General features: G+C 35.8%; 1 pseudogene across 1 annotated transcript in view; it reads left to right on the top strand.

The window, feature by feature from the left end:
* Positions 1 to 10302, top strand: part of LOC143223457 (uncharacterized) — a 75123-nt pseudogene extending 64821 nt beyond the window's left edge. The window contains exons 4-6 of the transcript XR_013012920.1: positions 2784 to 2860; positions 4019 to 4079; positions 6938 to 10302. The product of XR_013012920.1 is annotated as an uncharacterized LOC143223457 (transcript). The remainder of the gene's footprint in view (positions 1 to 2783; positions 2861 to 4018; positions 4080 to 6937) is intronic.
* The last annotated feature ends 8328 nt before the right edge of the window (positions 10303 to 18630 follow it).

The raw sequence follows: 18630 nt of genomic DNA, 5'->3' as shown, positions 1-18630 counted from the left end.
ATAAATAGAAATACATTATAACAGTGTAGTTAACAAAGAGAACTACATATAATACTTCAGAGATTTGTGGATGGTAATATGGAATACATGCATTCTCTAGAAACCCACCAGAAATACTGTCTTGATTGTTAGGATACTCGACTCTCAACTTGAATCTCGCGAGTTCGAATCCGGTCCCCGAACTGCTTGCACTTTCATCCGAGAAAGCGTTATAAAATGCAGCATAAGAGTTGTTAATATTGACTAGTTGTCTTCTTTATGTGCTATATTAGGAACAACTAGCGCAGATAACTCTCGACTAACCTTATGCGAAATTCAAAACAACCAACAGAATTACAGAGAACCAATAGTTAACAGAAAAACATATGCTAAAATCACGTGATTAACAAATTTTAGAACCTCACAATTCACGTAAGTCTCTAGCTATTAGAGATAAATTACTACCTCCTTGTTATAGAAATACGTAACGAGTAACTCCTGTTGTTATTGGATATATATATGTATATACTCTAAAACTAATAGTTGAAATAAACACCCATGCTGGAATCTAACAGACAGAAGCGTTTAGTCACTAGAATTTCGTAGCAAACAGATATGCATATCTGAAGTCATGGATAGATACCTAAAAATAGACACGTCTCCCCACAATGGTAGGAATACACTGCGTGTCAAATTTAACATATATTCTCGAGCGCCACCTGTGTAATGAAACTAGACCTAAAGGGTTTAACTTGAGAATTAGAAAGAAATGAGTTTGCCCAAGCTGACATCGCCTCTTATCCAATACACTGAATCATCTCAGCCAGCATGGGGAAGGGAAATGTTTATAGTGAAACAGAAAAAGAAAGTTATATAAAGAGAAGAAAATATATAATAACAAAACAAAAAACACGAAGAGCAGAAACGGAGTTGACATTCTAGTAGGTACGTAGAACACCTCAGAGTTTGCCCGATAGGTCAAAGTTAAGTTCCAGGTTTAGATGCTAAAATTCAGGGTTCGATGCCTTGAGGTGGAAAGATAGAAGGAATAGTTTGTGAAGCTTTGCACTAAGAAATCAACATCGATACCTAAGATATGTAATTCAGCAATTACTATTTTAACACCAAATAGGCAATATATATATATATATAGAGAGAGAGAGAGAGAGAAAATAATTTATCCACAAAACTGTTACCATACACTGACTGACACACACTGTTACAACAGGCGACGAGAGAGTTTATTGGTGATATACGACGTTCCTGGAATTTGGAGCATAAATATACACTCTGGAACCCCGCAAGTACGAAAACTGCAGACTCTACGCTCCAAATTTTTAGTTACTATAGTTACATATTCTAGAACTCTGCACTAGTTACATTGTCGATGAACATGTAAGAAGCCATGAATTAGAACACCACTAAAATGGGAAAAATGAAATTACCTTGAATCATCCTAGGTGGTGATTTCAGGAAAATCGCTACATTTTTTTCTAATTCAATGAACTGGACTACCAGGGTCAAAATTTGCTTTAGATAACTATTAATTATTTTTAGTTGAATGCTTAACATCTTCCGAAAATTGGGTTGATATAATTATAAACTAAAAATAATTAATAGTTATTTCAGTTAACATTTCCATTAGACCATGGCATTACTCGCTTTCTGACTGATGTCTTAATGTAATAACAGGGAAATGAGCACATCTTTTGGTTTTGTTTTCTTTTACAGTTGTGTTTATCGTAGATTTTACAAGTCGACTTGCCAGTTTTATAAATTAGCCAATGTTGTTATTTATAAGATATTGGGGGTAATTTTGTAATCTCTTTTTACATTATAATAAGGCTTAGAATGAATTAGTGAATATCCAATATTAGACATATATATGTATATGCGCAAATGAACGCAATACATTAACTTGTTCTATATATTTTTTCTAAAGTTCGCTTTCATTTTAATGTTATCATGGTAATTGCATGAGATAAAAACTAGGTGAAACTATTATTTTTAATGTTGAAGTATATCCTGAACGAAACCAGGGTAACGCTATAGCAGAGAAAAGCAGTTGAAGCTACATTTTTAAGAGCTGAGGTGTCGTCACAATGTTTGTACTTTCTTACTTGGAAAATTTATGTTAAATAATTTGTTGGTATGTAACGTGTTATTTAGAAACGCTATATAATTCTTGGAGCATACCGATGAAGTTAGGTCTGGTAGCGAGCAGACTGAATCCCAAAGTCATGTTTTACATTCTGTTGCCGAGCAGACTGAATCCCAAGGTCATGTTTTACATCCTGTTGCCAAACAGACTGAATCCCAAGGTCATGTTTTACATCCTGTTGCTGCAAAAATATATAAGAAAGAAACTTGAGCTCCCCACTTCTGAAGTTATAAAAGTGACAGTCAAATATTGTTATTCAGTTAGAACACCCCATAAATTGGCGTATATTCTGTTCTATAGCTGACTTCCCTCTTGTTTATTTATTTAAATTTAGAAACGATTGACACAGATAGTCTTTGTGTATCTTTGCTAAAACATCCAGAACAGTGTGTTGTCGGGTATTCTAAACTGTGTCACCTAACTTGACTAAAGAACTTATACCAAAATTAAGATTGAAACAGGATAGTGTGATACCTACGTAGCAATTGAGAAGTTAATTACATAATAGCAGACAAGTTTTGACCTTCATTGTTTTGTTTACGAATCATATTTTTTCAACATTTCTTTCAGTTTTTATTAAGCACGTCCATGCTAATAAAATATATTGTTTGTTGTTGGTTTTTTTGTTTTTTTCTGCCAATAGCAAGGAGCCCAAGGAACAGTACACTTTGGAAGAATACCAGCTTCCTATTTTCAGGTGTGCGTCACCACAGTTGCCAGGTGATTATAATGTTAGATCAACTAGTTCACCAAGTTTGTAATAACACTGACTGAAGTAACTAAAGTTTCTTCAGATTCAATTATTTTAAGACAAGACATCGCCCCTAAGTCATTACAGAGAAAAGATAAATCTTGAGTATCATAACAGAAATACTTTCCTGTGAATCAGTTATAGAAACAAGACTAAACAATGCGGTATCTATATTTTATGTGTCTCACCTAGTAGAGTTATTTCCTTCAAAACGAAGATCGACGTAAGTTTAAGAATCAATGAGGAGAATTTATTTTTCCATGGTATATGAAACCTTGCAATAAGACTAATAATAATGATGTACATAGTTTATCTTTACTGGTCATTTACTTCGTGTTTCTTCTTATTGAGAGGGTCTTTTTTCCCATATATATCTATATATAGTAAAATTTAAAAAAATATAAAGTCTATTTCCATTGAGTACTTCACTCGCGAATTCCATGGAAAAAAGATTTATTAATAAAGTTTTTAAGCGGACATTTCATAAACCAAGATAAATCATAAATATGTGCATGCTTAAAGTAACAAACAATACATTTCTCTCTAGATTGCATGCACATGTATTAAGATTTTTTAACCTAAAGCATCACATAAGCTAAAAAGTTAGTTCAGAGACCCACAGACTCAAGGCATGATTGTCCTTTTGTTTTCAGGATTGTTAATTTTCCTGAGGAGATGGCGGTAGTGTTTTACTGAAGCTATTCTGTTAACATTTCCTTAAAACATTTTGTGTTTTAATAATAAATCAAATTTCCTTGCTCAACCTTCGATTAATTAAATGGAAGATGAAAACAAATTCTTAAAATTATACATTTTTAAGAAACTTGTAAATTTTAATTAGTAAAATATACACCTGGTTACCTTCTAATTTTCAATGAAAACCGATATTTAATATTTGCATTATTTCCGATTTTATGTATATTTTACACACTTTACTGTAAGCTGTCGTATGTTAATTTTTAACATTTAAATGAATTATACTTTGTTTCGTTAGACAATAACATTAAAAAAAAACTGTTCATTTCAGGGTTCTTCGATTTAACAAAAGTCTCAGACTTCTGTAGGTTTGAAAATATATACATTTAGATTAATTTTTAGTCAATGTTATAATCTGTTGTTCATTTCAGGTATTTCGAAAACCAAAACTCAAGACTTCGAAAGCTTTGGACCTAAGTCATCTACTGAAAGGCAAGTTAACGTAATATTCTACAATATAAAGTTAAGCAAATGTTTACTGATGACAAATACGTTAATACACTCTCCTTCAGATGAACCTGAGCAGGTTCGTGGATATATATGGTTTTTAAGGAGTTTTAACACATTAGTTATAAAGCTGAACTGCAAACGTGACTGGAACATTGCTGCATATTGTGTATATTTCTGAATTGAGTTCTGAAATTTTCTTTTTCGCTTTCTTTATCAACAGTGTAGAGTGTGGATGAAGTAGGCGTACAATGAGCCCCCTGAAGATTGGTTACAGACGTGCTGATGCATATAGAAAGACAAGTAATTCATCCATTCTTATAGATGTGTCCTATGATAAAATATTCGCAATATAGCGATGAGCATTACTGCCAATCAAAATAAAATCTGGTCCAATGGTCTGGTAAAAGACCTGACAAATGTTGCCATGAGATTGCTTTTGTACAGCGTAGCATTTTGAATATCAACATTCCCAAAAACACATAGATCTTAACACATTTATCTATACGTCTAATACAGTAGGTGATACTACCACACGCCATTATACAGATCTATACGTCTATCGTAGTAGGCGATGTTACCACACGCCAATATACTTACCCATACGTCTATTACAATAGATGTCTCCTTACTTCAAAAATTGCTACTCTGGAAAACAAGACAAAGATTAATCTCCTTTATAAAAGATAAATAAACGCTAATTGTGGTTTTGATATCCGATAAAAAACAACAACAGAGCGTGACACCACTCTACTCGTTTGTATATGACGCCACGATAAGATAAGCATTTTCTCATCGTTTGCGGTTTCATTCGAATTCCAGTAACATGAAGAAACCGTTTATCACATCTAAAAAGAATAAAAAATACACGATATCTTCGATCCTCCCGTTGCATCATCGAGTTTATTCTATTTGTAGGATGGTTGTCTGGCATCTTGCCCACACTACCTTAAAATTACCCTTTGTGACATAACAAAATCACTAGTAACAAATATTCTCAAGCATGCTAACTGTTGCATCGGTGTTGTCTGACTAAGAAAAAAACACGAAATTGTGGCATGTACTTAGTTTTTAAAGGAAAGATTTTACACTTTCCTAAACCAGGATGTTCAGACGTAGATTTTAAGTTCTTGAAAATATTTAGAGATTAATAATTATAATTTTAGCGATTGTTGGTGTTTGTTGAACCGAGGAATTTGGTGGATGTAGAAGAAGGGAGAAGACCAAGTTCGGTGGTGAAGATGACGTTGATGTTGTGATGTTGAAGAAAAGAAGCAAGTCGAACAAATTATGTCACACCGGACTTATAACAGGTTCATCTAGTGGCTGGGATCTATAAATCCAATGCTATGGTTAAGATTAGAGGATCCAAGAGTACCAGGAAATTTGATGTGAGGAGGGGGGAAACGTGAGATCCCCGATAAAATCCACTTTTAATGGACGCCGAATAATCTATCTGCCCTGTACCCAGAGATGAAAAAAAGCGACATAAATGGATTAGTAATACCTTTCAAGTGTATTTAGGTTTCTTCTGTGGCTAGGTATTCATTGTATGGGGACACTGTTTTATATAATACACTCGTCACTATGTGGACGACGACAGTTAGGGGATTGTTCTTTTCTGCTTTATTATAGTATTTATGTCGATGAGTAATTTTAAGAATATTAATATATTAATATATAATATAATATATATTATATATAATATTATTATTTCAGAAACAGAACTGAACAGAAATTCACGCTTCAATTTTGTTTTAGAAATATGAACTAAGATATTTAATGACTCCTATCAATTTAAAATTAGTCCACAATCTGACCCCGTTAAACTTTCACGTGTATACACATGTGCACGTGAACTGTATTCCATACTTGCGCAAAGCTGCCATAGTTATGTATATTATTGTCAGCAGCACAATGTTTAGTACCAATTAATACTTGTTCTTTTGGATATACTTGTATGTAACAAATCTAAGTAATTCGATAAATTATCTTTGTTTAATAAACACAGTAACGTGTCATGCAGGAATAAACAATGGAGATTAAACTGGTTAAAAACGAGGGTCGTTACTGCTATAAAAAAATGAATGTATATTACCTTGTTGAAATACAAATTACTGTACAATCATGTAGTGTTCTCGTTGAACGAGAGTTAATCTATAGTACGATACTTTACCCTGTTTGAAAAGTTAAATATCACGCATGGTTTGACTGTTTTAACACAACTGAAATGTAATACACTATACATGGAATGCGAGAACGATTCGCTAGTTAGTAGTTGAAACGAAATGATACGTTTTAAACTTTGTGATAATTGAATAGATACTGAATACGAAAGTGATTATTTTCTGATTTTTGCAAAGAGAGAGAAAACATGACAAGCGACTTTACGGGCACATAATCCAGTAAATTTCAGGTTAATGTTTTTTCTTAATTCCAATCTTTCCCATACTTGTATTTATAATACGTTTGAATAAGATAAACCTTTAAAAAATATGAAATATTATCTCATAATCATGAAGTAAGAATACTAATTATATCCTAATTTAATGGTGTTTTCAGTACTAATAAATTTTGCTTTCATTCAATCAGCATTGCAGAAATGATAAATAAAAGTAATATATGGCCTTTTATACAAATAATCAGGCACAACAACAAACCCTTTTCTACGTATTTGGTTTTCTACTGCAATTGTATTTTGCATTTCTGAATGGCTTAAAATAGAGTTTTTAGTTCTTAGAGTTTTAAAGATGTAAAGAGAAACAAGACCAAAATACTCAAAATTGGGAGAGGGGGATTTTAAAAGATTTTCTATACAAAGACTTATTTCTTGTTTATCATAGTTACTCTGGTCCAAAAGGAAGTACACCTGTTTCTAGTGTCTCTCGAAGATCTTCTGGAGGAGGTATCCAAAGACAAGCATCTCTATGTATATCTGACGATGAAGATGCTGAAACCACATTTCAAAAACAACTAACTGGATCAGATGGTTCAGTTCTTTGTGAAAGTTTGCCATCTAATGAAACTAGTGCATCTAATGGTTTGGAAGCACACAGCTCTGATGCAACTACAGCAGGAACTAGTGAATATAATGGTTTGAATGCACATAGTCCTGATGAAATTCTAGCAGGAGCTAGTGAATCTAATGGTTTGAAAGAACACAGTCCTAATGAAATCCTAGCAGGAACCAGTCCAACTAATGTTGCGGTGATGGTGCATCATCGTGAAGGGCAACACGTACGTGTAACCAAGGAAAGTTCACTAGGTGAAGAACCCTTAACAAAGAAAGAACACGAATCTTTACAATGTGATCATCCCCATTCGTCACCAGAATCAAGTAGCACTAAAACAGTCACAGCACCCGAACTAACAGACAAAGGTGTCAACGCTACAGAGGCTTCTTCACAAACTCTTTTGACTAACATTCACACTGTAAATAGTGAAGAATATTTACGAATAACCGATTCGTGCCAACGAACAGTTGTTACTGCAGATATTGAAAAAGATAACAATACCTCAGGGCTTTATCAACAACCCATCGTTTACGGTGTAGAGCCAGAAAAGATTGGCCCCTCGTACCTTCAAGTACGCAAGGAGCCAAACAATCGAAAAGGGTCAGTCTCGAGCTTGGAGATTGTACTGGATGGGGAAGGCTGGAAAGAGGTTCCAACGCCTTTGCGTGAAGCTTGCAGCACTGAACGTGGAATTTTAGAACGAAATCTGGAACTGTATCAAGAGGAAAATCGTAAAGGGTTTTTAATTCATTCGGACATCTCTACTCCAGAGCAGGAAAGTTCAGAAATGTACAAGATTCGTTACAATGACACGGGTAGTAAAGAGGATGTGCGAAACGACACGATAGTCATTTCCTCTCCTGACAGTAATGAAATGGATGAAGAAGAATTAGTCGAAGAAGATTACGAATTTGAACGTCAACAGTATAGAGACCTCTGGGAACTTCGGGCCACTTTGGAAGAGGAAGAAGAACTTCATGACATCTTACAAATCAGTGGAGATGATGACCTGAAAGATATTTGTTGTTTAGATGAGTACGACAAAGAAGATAGGCTTTTGAAATGCTCAAAGGTTTGTAGTGAAAATGAAGAAAAATGCGCATTTTTGTTTCAGAAAGAAAAAACGTTACCAGAAAAGAAGAAGAAGAGTTGTTTTATTCCAGAGAAAAAGTGGAACTTCAAGAAAAGAAGCAATGTACAAGAGAAAGCGAAAATGGATTTTTACAAGATAATCATGAAAATTGTAAAAAATATAATATTGATCTACAAGAAGAACAATCACAAAACACCATTGAGAGAGCACCAGATATGGATCCAGCTATTCCACAGGTTATATCGTTTGAGTCAAATGTAGATTTTGTCCTTACTGATGAGAGTTGTGACACGGTTGTAGAAGATCATATTAAAACAACCAATAACCTACTGCAACCTCCTTCATACGAATCTAGAAGACACAACTATAAAAACCTATTCGCTAGACGCCTCCAAAGAAGATACGCATCAGAACCTACACAACCTGCGACTACAAGTACAGAAAACAGTTTGGATAGCATGGAGACTGAGGAATCTTCTACTGATGTCAGTAGAATAGAAGGACACACCACATCTTTAGATTCCACAACCACAGACAACACTGATAGTACAGGAGATGGGCAGTCGCACATGTTGCAACAGATGAAGGCGGACAGTGGCTATAAGTCATTGTCTGTTGACGGAAACGGAAAGCCTCCCAAGCTAAGCCGGAAACAAATCCAACCTGCCATTGACGAAGATACGATTACAGTTCTTTGCTCTGTTCCTGATGAAGGTGTGTTTGGTGTGGTAAAAAAACCTACAGAACCTCTAGAAACCGCATCAGACGATCAAGTAAAACGAAACCTTGTACCAAGCATAGAGCACATGTTTGCTTTCCATAAAGATTCTGCTACTTGGATTCAAACTGATCGGAAAAAGACTAAGAGTGCCTTTAAGAAACGAAGACAGTACTTAAAGAGTCGTCATGATCCAGAGACACTAAGTGATGGCGCCTTGCAATGGCATAGCGACTCATTCTCTGACTCTCAGTCAGTTTCAGGCAGCCGACAAGATGTGCGAGAAAAATCGTCAGTATTTCGTCGTTTCTTCCGATCGAACAGGCTGCATTTTGACAGACTTCTTATGCGTGATTACAGCATTGACGAGAAAAGCGACGCCCTCTTTCGTGAGTTCGCCCGAAACGACCCAGTGTATGAAACAGACTACCATGTGTCATCAAGGTTTTTACACGGTCATTTTCGTATTCACCACCACTACTCTCGCTCTAGGGACCAGGGTAACACGAGTCCTAGGATGTCCCGCAAAATACTCTCTCCTCAGCTTAGCATAGAGGAAGAACCATTCGAAAGTGATGAAGAACGATACACGGTTGAGAAAGATTGGCATAGTCGTCCCAAGTCACTTAGCTGGCATCAGCCACGTGTGGTTCGTGCAGCAGGAATTCCGGTTATACGACTTCCAATGGAAAACAATTACTGAGAGATCATGGTGTTATTGTGCGGTTTCTCTTTGAACCGAGTCACAAAAATGTGTAGTTTCTTACGGGTAACAACAAGATACAAGCATCTAGCAACCAAAAATACGAACTGCACGATGAAAGATGGCGGTTGGGGGACTCACTGGAAGAGGTACTAACATTGTAAAAGATGGCTAGATGGAAAGATATTGTGGCTAAGCTAGAATAAATATTGAATTAATTTTTCTTAAGTGTCAAGTGTCTTAAAGGAAACCCATCAAGTTGAATAATATATCAACCAATTAGTGGATTCCAGCCACGAGTGTCTGACGAGAACAAGTACAGGAATACCACGAATGTGTTTTTGGGAACAACAATTAAAAACTTATTATGCTGTCAAATGACATGTTGTTGTTTTGTCTAAAGTATTATATACATTGTTGTTCACTGCACAAAATGTGTAAGCTTTCTTTACATTCTTTTGTAAACTTAATGCGTGAAATACCTGAAAGGTGCTTCATTAGAGGTTTTCATATTGAGGAGTTTGAGAAAAAACAAAACTTTTTGTAAATACACTTTCCACTCTCGGGATTTTTCTTGTCCCTCTGTGATCCAATACCCTATATTTATTGTTATATCTACTAAACCATGTGAACCATGACCTATACAAAATTGAAGTAAACAATATTTTCTTTCTGTTTCATTGGGACTGAGAGTGTTCACTTTTTACAAGAATTACACGAACAACATTATATTAAGATCCTTCCTTTGTAACTGTGGTTAGTGCGCTTGGCACGCAGTATGAGGATCGCGGGTTTGAATCCCCCTCTCACCAATCTTAACGGTCAATCCTACTATTCGTTGGTAAAAGAGTAACCCAAAAGTTGGCGATTGGTGGTGATGACTACCTGCCTTCCCTCTAGTTTTACACTGCTAAATTAGGGATGGCTAACGCAGATAGTCCTCATGTAGCTTTTCACGAAATTCAAAATAGACTTTTGTAATTGAGTAAGTTTTAAATTTATTAAGTATTAAAATATCACATAAGAAGATATAAAAATACCAAATATTAAGCATTACAATATCAAATTATGAAGGTTATTTGGAATTAAGCACAAAGCTACACACTCGGCTGTCTGTGTTGTGCCCACCACGGGTATCGAAACCCGGTTTTTAGCAGTGTAAGTCAGCAGACATACCGCTGCGCCACAGAAGGGGGAGAGTTAAGGTACCAAATATTAAGATATTAAACTTTCAAATAAGTATTGAAATATGAATTACTGAGTTTTAAAGCCTCGAATATGAAATTAATAAAATAAAAAATGTGTTTATTTTTCTTATACAAAAATATACAATAGCAAAATCGGGCTATCTGTTCTGTCCACTGAGGAGAATCAAACCCTTGATTCTGGCATTGTAAATCCGTAGACTTACCGTTGTTGTCACAGCGGGGAATATTAAAGTTAGAAATAAACAACCAAATTTGTTTTTGAATTTCGCGCAAAGCTACATGAGGGCTATCTGCGCTAACTGTCCCTAATTTAGGAGTGTAAGACTAGAGGGAAGGCAGTTAGTCACCACTACCCACCGTCAACTCCTGGACTACTCTTTTACCAACGAATAGTGGGATTGACCGTCACATTATAACGCCCCACGACTGAAAGGGCGAGCATGTTTGATGCGATGGGGATTCGAACCCGCGACCCTCAGATTACGAGTCGCACGCCTTAACCCATCTGGCCATGTCGGACCATTAAAATACCAAATATTCAGTTTAAATTTTTAAAAGTACCAATCTTAAGTACCTCAGCACCAAGTCTTGTGGCTTTCAACGCTAAAAATCGGACAGATAGCTTATTGAGTACGTTTGCGCTTAGAAATAAACAAGCTTAAATATAACGTAAATAAAATATCAAATACCAAGTATTAAAAATTCAAGTATCATCTGTTATAATATTAAGTATTATAGTATTAAAAATGAATATTAATATACCTTATATCAGGCAGTGAAATCACAAATATTAAAAGTTTTCAATAACAGTATTTTCAAAACTGAATTGCGATAGTCATAATAAATATTAGAATTTCTCCCCGTAAGACCACAAAGTAGGTTATCTACGCTCTATCCACTACGATAAATCAAACCTGGGATAGATATTGAAAGAGAAATAACGCGTATCAATCCAGTTTATTGAAGCGTTAATACTAATTAGGTTTTGCCCACTTAAATAAATGTAAAGTTACCATAATAATAGCCCGTAGTAGCACAACGGCGTGTCTGCGGATTTACAACACTAGAAATCGGTTTTCAATATCTGTGGTGGGCACAGTACAGGTAGCCCATTCTATGACTGTAAGCTTAACTGGAAACAAACAAACCAAAATAATTTAGTTGTTAATATTTTTATGAAATATCAAAACCTAAAGCTGAATTCGAACGTATGATCTAGACTGTTATATTATATTATATATATATATATATACACAGACTGATTAGTAATGGACTTCTTTCGTTTTTCAGTGATGACGAGAAACCCACTTGTTGAGAAATTTATATGTGAAAAACACTTTACATAAAAGAGCGAACTAGCCCAAACGAGCCGTTTTGTATGTTTTGTTGAAAGTGAACAGTACTTTGGTTGCATTAAACAATAAATAAAAACAGTAGCTCAGTGGTAAATATGAGGACTTATAACATTAAAAAACGGGTTTAAAACCCATTGGGCTTTATAACAAATGAAAAAGTCGTGGGTTTCTCAGACTCAAAAACAAATGTAACTTAGTGGTCTTCGTGCTGGATTATGTATCCGAAGTTTTATGGCTCGTTCATCGTTACAACCGAAAAAAACACCAAAAAAAATCACGTTCCGCACTTTTGGGTCACAGGTTCGAATCCCCGTCACACCAAACATATTCGCCCTTTAAGCCGTGTGGGTGTTATAACGTGACGGTCAATACCACTATTCGTTGGTAAAAGAGTAGCCCAAGAGTTGGCAGTGGGTGGTGATGACTAGCTGCCTTCCCTATAGTCTTACACTGCTAAATGAGAGACGGCTAACGTAGATAGCTCTCGTGTAACTTTGCCCGAAATTCAAAACAAACCAAACAAGCCAATAGTCTTTCGAGTAACCTAGCGTGAAATTCAGCAAACAACTACTTACTAAACGTTATATGCTAGTACAGGTAAGACTGTAATATAATGTTTTTAAGGCTACATCAGAATAGCACGAGGGCTGTTCAAAACATACGCGGACTGACGTCATAAAACAAAATGTATTGAGTTCACGGTGTTGTTGTACAGATGGAAGTTATTATGTGGTATATATTGGTAACGTTCTACGACCTTATACAGTCTATTTTAATGTACTCACAGTCCTTCCACAACGAAATTAAATATACCAATAACAAATTATCATTATTTTTATGTCCGTTTAATTTTCAGCACTGATCATCTCTGGTTTTCTGCATTTTCGTCAAATATTCCACTCTCACCACCAACAGGTAACACACATTTATACAATTTTACGAAACGACAACAATCAAAACAGTAAGTCTAATTACAGAATGAAGGTAATAATAATTTCGGGTTGGATGGTATGTACAAATTGTAGTGAAAAAGACGTGTAATTTAACACATCTAAACAACATGAAACATGCACATTACTTCTTGAATGACAGTTGATATCTCAGTTACTGTCAAATGTGATTTTCCAGACCATATTAAGTGTTCACTACTTTAAACATGAAATTAACCATTTTAAGATTTCGTCATTTGTTAGGGAGTTTCAAAACGTAGAAATAAGATAATACTCGTAAGTTCTAATGATATTTTGTACTAATAAAGAGGACATGGGTCGCGTTTGATTTTCTATTCTTTTTCTTTTAGAAAAACAATTTCAAGCAAAACTACGTCTTTAAAAAATAGTACTTTTAACGTTTACTCACATGAATCCTACTTTTTTTCTCTTTTAATAAGATTGTTTCAAAGCTTTGGGTTTAGCTTCTTTAGTTCTGGGTTGGAATGCAGTCATACGAGATACATGTTCAATTTCGAAAAGTGTATTATATATTGAAGTAACTGATAAAACATTGTACTGTAACGTTTAGGACGATTATTCGATTCCCCTCGGTGGACTCAGCAGATAGCCCGATGAGGCTTTGCTGTAAGAAAATACAACACACACGCACTTTACAACGATTAACCTGTTACAGCTGTATTAAAAAAAGACATTTTAATAACTTAGAACAAAGTAAATCAGAAGAATAATTTCTTATCCAAATCAAGCTAATGATAGGAACCGTTCACCGGTGAGTCAACGGTAAATCTACGGACTTGCAACACTAAAATCTCAGGTTCGATTCTCCGCAAGTGGACATAACAGATAACCCAACGTGATTTTGCCATAAAACAAATATTAAAACCAAACAAAAGTTGTAAGTCAATGAGGTCAAATCTATGCAGCAAACTGACCAAAACATATACTGTCAAGGAACGATGACCCAGAACACTAAATGTCAACAATCGGACATTTTCGCGATTTTCGATCATTTTAGAAGACTTGGGTCAGTCCTAAGCTCAGATACTAAACTAATCCAAAATAATCTTCCTAAGTGTCGTCATTTATAACTATAATAGAAACAGTAGAAATATGCCCTTTGCCGACTATCGCCCTGTCTTCTGTCCACCATTCCTGCTTCTTGAAAGCAAATCCATGCTATAAAGACTACCCGAGTCCTACTGTAGCAAACTACCTCTTTTGGAGCACCCCTATTCCTCTTGAGAGCTCATACATGTTCACATGGTGCCTTCGTAGCATCAAAAAGCACTGGATGAAGCAGTGAAGGTAAACATACCTTGGAAGTTTTGGTATGATCTACGAATGTTTAATGAAAGAACCATAAAGTGCCTCCAATACATTGAAAATTCCAAGAACAGGTTTTTCCCACTTTCTGCTATCCAATGGCGGTCATATCTGACCACACAGTTTGAAACATAATTGATAATTGCAGGAGACATGTCACACAAAGCACTTGGAAAAATATTATTTCAAAAAGTAGTGTTATATAATAAACCAATTACAAGAAAATGGTGATTCTTAGCAAATTCTGACTAGTATAATACCAAATGTTATTATAACTATGATAACCAATCATGTTAATTGAAACTAACACATAAAACTGTATACATAAAAACATTTTTTTTTTATTTCGCGCAAAGCTACACGAGGGCTATCTGCACTAGCCGTCCATAATTTTGCAGTTTAAGACTAGAGGGAAGGCTACTGGTCATCATCACCCACCGCTAGCTCTTGGGCTACTCTTTTACCAACGAATAGTGGGATTGACCGTCACATTATAATTCTCCTACGGCTAAAATAGCGAGCATGTTTGGTTGACGGGGATTCAAACCCGTGACCCTCGGATTACGAGTCGAGTGTCTTAATCACCTGGCCATGCCCAACCATCAATATTTGGTAAAGTCCCTAAAACACTAAAGTGAGTAGATTTCGGGTAAGTTGTAATAAACAATCTCTAAAGACGTTTCTCTGTTGGATTTCGAGAAAGCTACACGAAGTATAACTTCGCACGTCATCCCAACTTTTGAAGTGATAGAGCAGAGGAAAGGCAGCTGGTCAACACAATCCACAAATAATTCGTGGGCTACTCATTCAGCAGTCTTATCAATGGCAAATGCTCACGCAAGTTGAATATTAGATAGGTTACTCTTGTCAGTCTGAATAGTATTATAGATTTGTCACTCTTATAAGGCACTCACATCCAGAAAGTGTAGAACGCGATTTTCTATTTATTATTAATTTTTGTTTGTTAAGCACCAAGCTTCACTAAGGGCTATCTGTGCTCTGCAGGCCACGAGTAACATCGTGAGTCTGTAGTTTAGCAGCTACACAGAGATATATTTGGTAGAAATATCAAAAGCGTTATTTTCATAACTTACAAAGAAAGAAGTATTTAAAAAACTGATAATCGTGTTAAATAGATTATAATAATTCTATCAGTATCGTTGTCTTTGAGAGTTTATCATCTCAGATTTTAGTTTTCAGAATAGTATATATATATATATATATATATATCCACTGCATGTATTCATGATTATTAATATTGACCGTCACATTATAACGCCCCCACGGCTGAAAGGGCGAGCATGTTTGGTGCGACCGGTATTCGAACCCGCGACCCTCAGATTACGAGTCGAACACCTTAATCCACCTGGCCATGCCGGGCATTCGTTGGTAAAAGAATAGCTCAAGAGTTGGCGGTGGGTAGTGATGACTAGCTGCCTTCCCTCTAGTCTAAAGTAGGAACGGCTAGAGCAGATAGCCCTTGTGTAACTTTGTGTGAAATTAAAAAAACAACAACAAATAAACTTTTAAACGATTTCTTACTACAGTCGGCCGTGGTGAGGTTGCCATAAGACTAGACTAACCCTTCACCTACACACACACACTGAAATCTTTTGCCAGGGAAATCACTGTATTGTCAACGATAGGTTACACATATTTTTCTTAATTTCTGCCGGTATATAGTTCTAGCATAGACTCAGACAAAAGCAAACAGTACAGAGAACTAACTACTGCAACGAAATTATCAAGTTGTAGGCCTAACAGCATTGTCAACTTTATTTATTCCTGTTTATTATAGTGCTAGTTGTTACGGCTAGTATTTAATGACAAACACGTGTAATAATCATTGATACGTTCAGGCGTTCTCTTGCCCAGTTTAAATCTTGAATGTAGACATGAGCACCTTTCTTCTGGCCCTCTCTATTTTCTCACTTATCAGCGCATTTTTTCTCCAGTACGAAAGACACAACAAGGTGGAAGGGGCCAAAAACACAGGCCCGCAACACAATGCATTGTAAATTTAAAATGTTGGAAATGTTCTTGGCGTTGCTTTACTCTTAGGTATATAATAATGTTACATGGTTACTATTATTATTATTTTTGTCTTTTACTTCCCCCATGCAATGTCCTACCATGTTAATCACGCACCTAGTTTTACTTGTTTCAAATTTCATCAAAGAAATGCCTTTCCTGAATTATAAAATAAGTTGACTTTTATCCGTGGGTGGTTTTGTCATTAAAGATACAGTATTTTAATTTTGTATTAAGCTAAACATTTGTCTACAATACTTGCATTACCATAAATGTCATAATCACAAATGTTTCCTCAACCTATAAACAAAAGTAGCCACTTCTAAGCTATACACATAAACAAATATATAATTTTACGACCGTTCATAAAGTCGTTAGGGAATTGGGGGGTCGACTCGCAATCTGAGGGTCGCGGGTTTGAATCCCTGTCCTACCAAATACTCATTCTTTCAGCCGTGGGGCATTGTAACGTAACGAACAATCCACTTTTTTTTCTTTTTTTTTTTATAAAAGAGTAGCTCAAGAGATGGCGGTGAGTGGTGATTACTAACTGCTTTTCCTCTAGTCTTTCATTGCTAAATTAAGGACGGCGAACAGAGATAACCTTCGTGTACCTTTATTGGTCTATAATGGTCTCGTTGTGCAGTGTTAGAAGAATGACATCGATATCCCTGCATCTTCCATATCAGTCTACGTCGAGAATCAGTCTCCAAGATACAGACGTAATCTTGACTCAGTTCACGAAAAGAACGTTGTGCCAATTTTCCTGATCCCATTCCATGTGTTGCTGACACCAGAATAATCTGGGAAGATATTACCAGTACCGAAACCGTTGGGTGTCTGGCACACAGAACTGCCTCTTTAAGCTTTTCTATGATCGGCATAGGTCTTTCTTAAGCTGTGAATAGCTCTCGTGTGAATTAGTCATTGGTAATAACTCTAGGTGTCTTGCAGTCAAAGCCAAATCTCATTCGTCTTGAGACGTTGTGGTTCTCAGACGGCCTTGAGCAAGTCTCCAGAAAACGTATCTTGCCTCCAAAGCTGAATAGCCTACTTGTAAAAATACTCAGCCCTCTTGCAACCTCATCCTGTCTTTGCCCATTTTCTATCCACCCTATTGCTCTCCACTTCAGAATATCATCCAAACAGCGCCTTCATGACATGTCTTACCATGAACCTCTATGGAATTATCTAATAGCAAACAAAAAACGAAAAGAGAAGGGCTCACTGAGGGTTTTTATGCAGGGTGCCTAATTAGAGTGTTTGCAAATTAGGCAGAGGCAATATGTAAACCGTAACGTGGTGTTATCTTTTGTGGGTTACAATGAAGTTTTCACACAGCTATTATCAATCTACAGAATCTTGTTAAACAATGAGGTCTGAAAAACCGTTTGTTCCTTAACTCTTGGATATCAGTATATTTAAGTGTCCTCTAACTGAAAAATTGAAATAAAATCGCGAACTTTGAATAGGTAGACATGTCCTACTTAGGGATAACGGCAGAATACAAATTTAACCCTTAAAAAAAACAACCCCACATGCATAAATTTCAAGGATTTCGTTGTGTTATTGCTTTAAGTACGATTCATGAATCCTTGTTATCTTATTTGAGTTTCACTTTGTCTTCTAATATTTTGTTCTTACGACATGAACATGAAACGTTTCGTTCCTAATTTATTTAGTTGAACTTTATTCACAACTGTGAACGGTTCTTCCAAATGTTTAATTTTTTTTAACTGTTCATGAGATTAACCACTATATTGTTGTTGTTGTTATTATTATTATTAGGAACTCTACTGTCGGTCGTTCTAGGGTTAATTCGCATGCTGTAGACTAGTAAAAACACAAAAATAGTTTCATTTGAAGGAAATATTCGATTTCAGCGGCTTCAAATTAGATTAATGCGGTTGTCCCTACGAATCTTAAAATTTCGCAATGAAAACGTGTAATGCTTTAACGGATTTGTTAAACTACTTTATCATTTTAACTGGTCTCTGACCCGGTATGGCCAGGTAGTTAAGGCGCTCGACTCGTAATCCGAAGGTCGCGGGTTAGAATCCCTGTTACATCAAACACGCTCGCCCTTTCAGCCGGGGGACGTTATAATGGTACGATCAATCCCACTATTCGTTGGTAAA

This window comes from Tachypleus tridentatus, chromosome 8 (assembly GCF_004210375.1).
Source record: "Tachypleus tridentatus isolate NWPU-2018 chromosome 8, ASM421037v1, whole genome shotgun sequence".
Lineage (NCBI taxonomy): Eukaryota > Metazoa > Arthropoda > Merostomata > Xiphosura > Limulidae > Tachypleus > Tachypleus tridentatus.
This window is presented reverse-complemented; position numbering and strand designations above follow the sequence as displayed.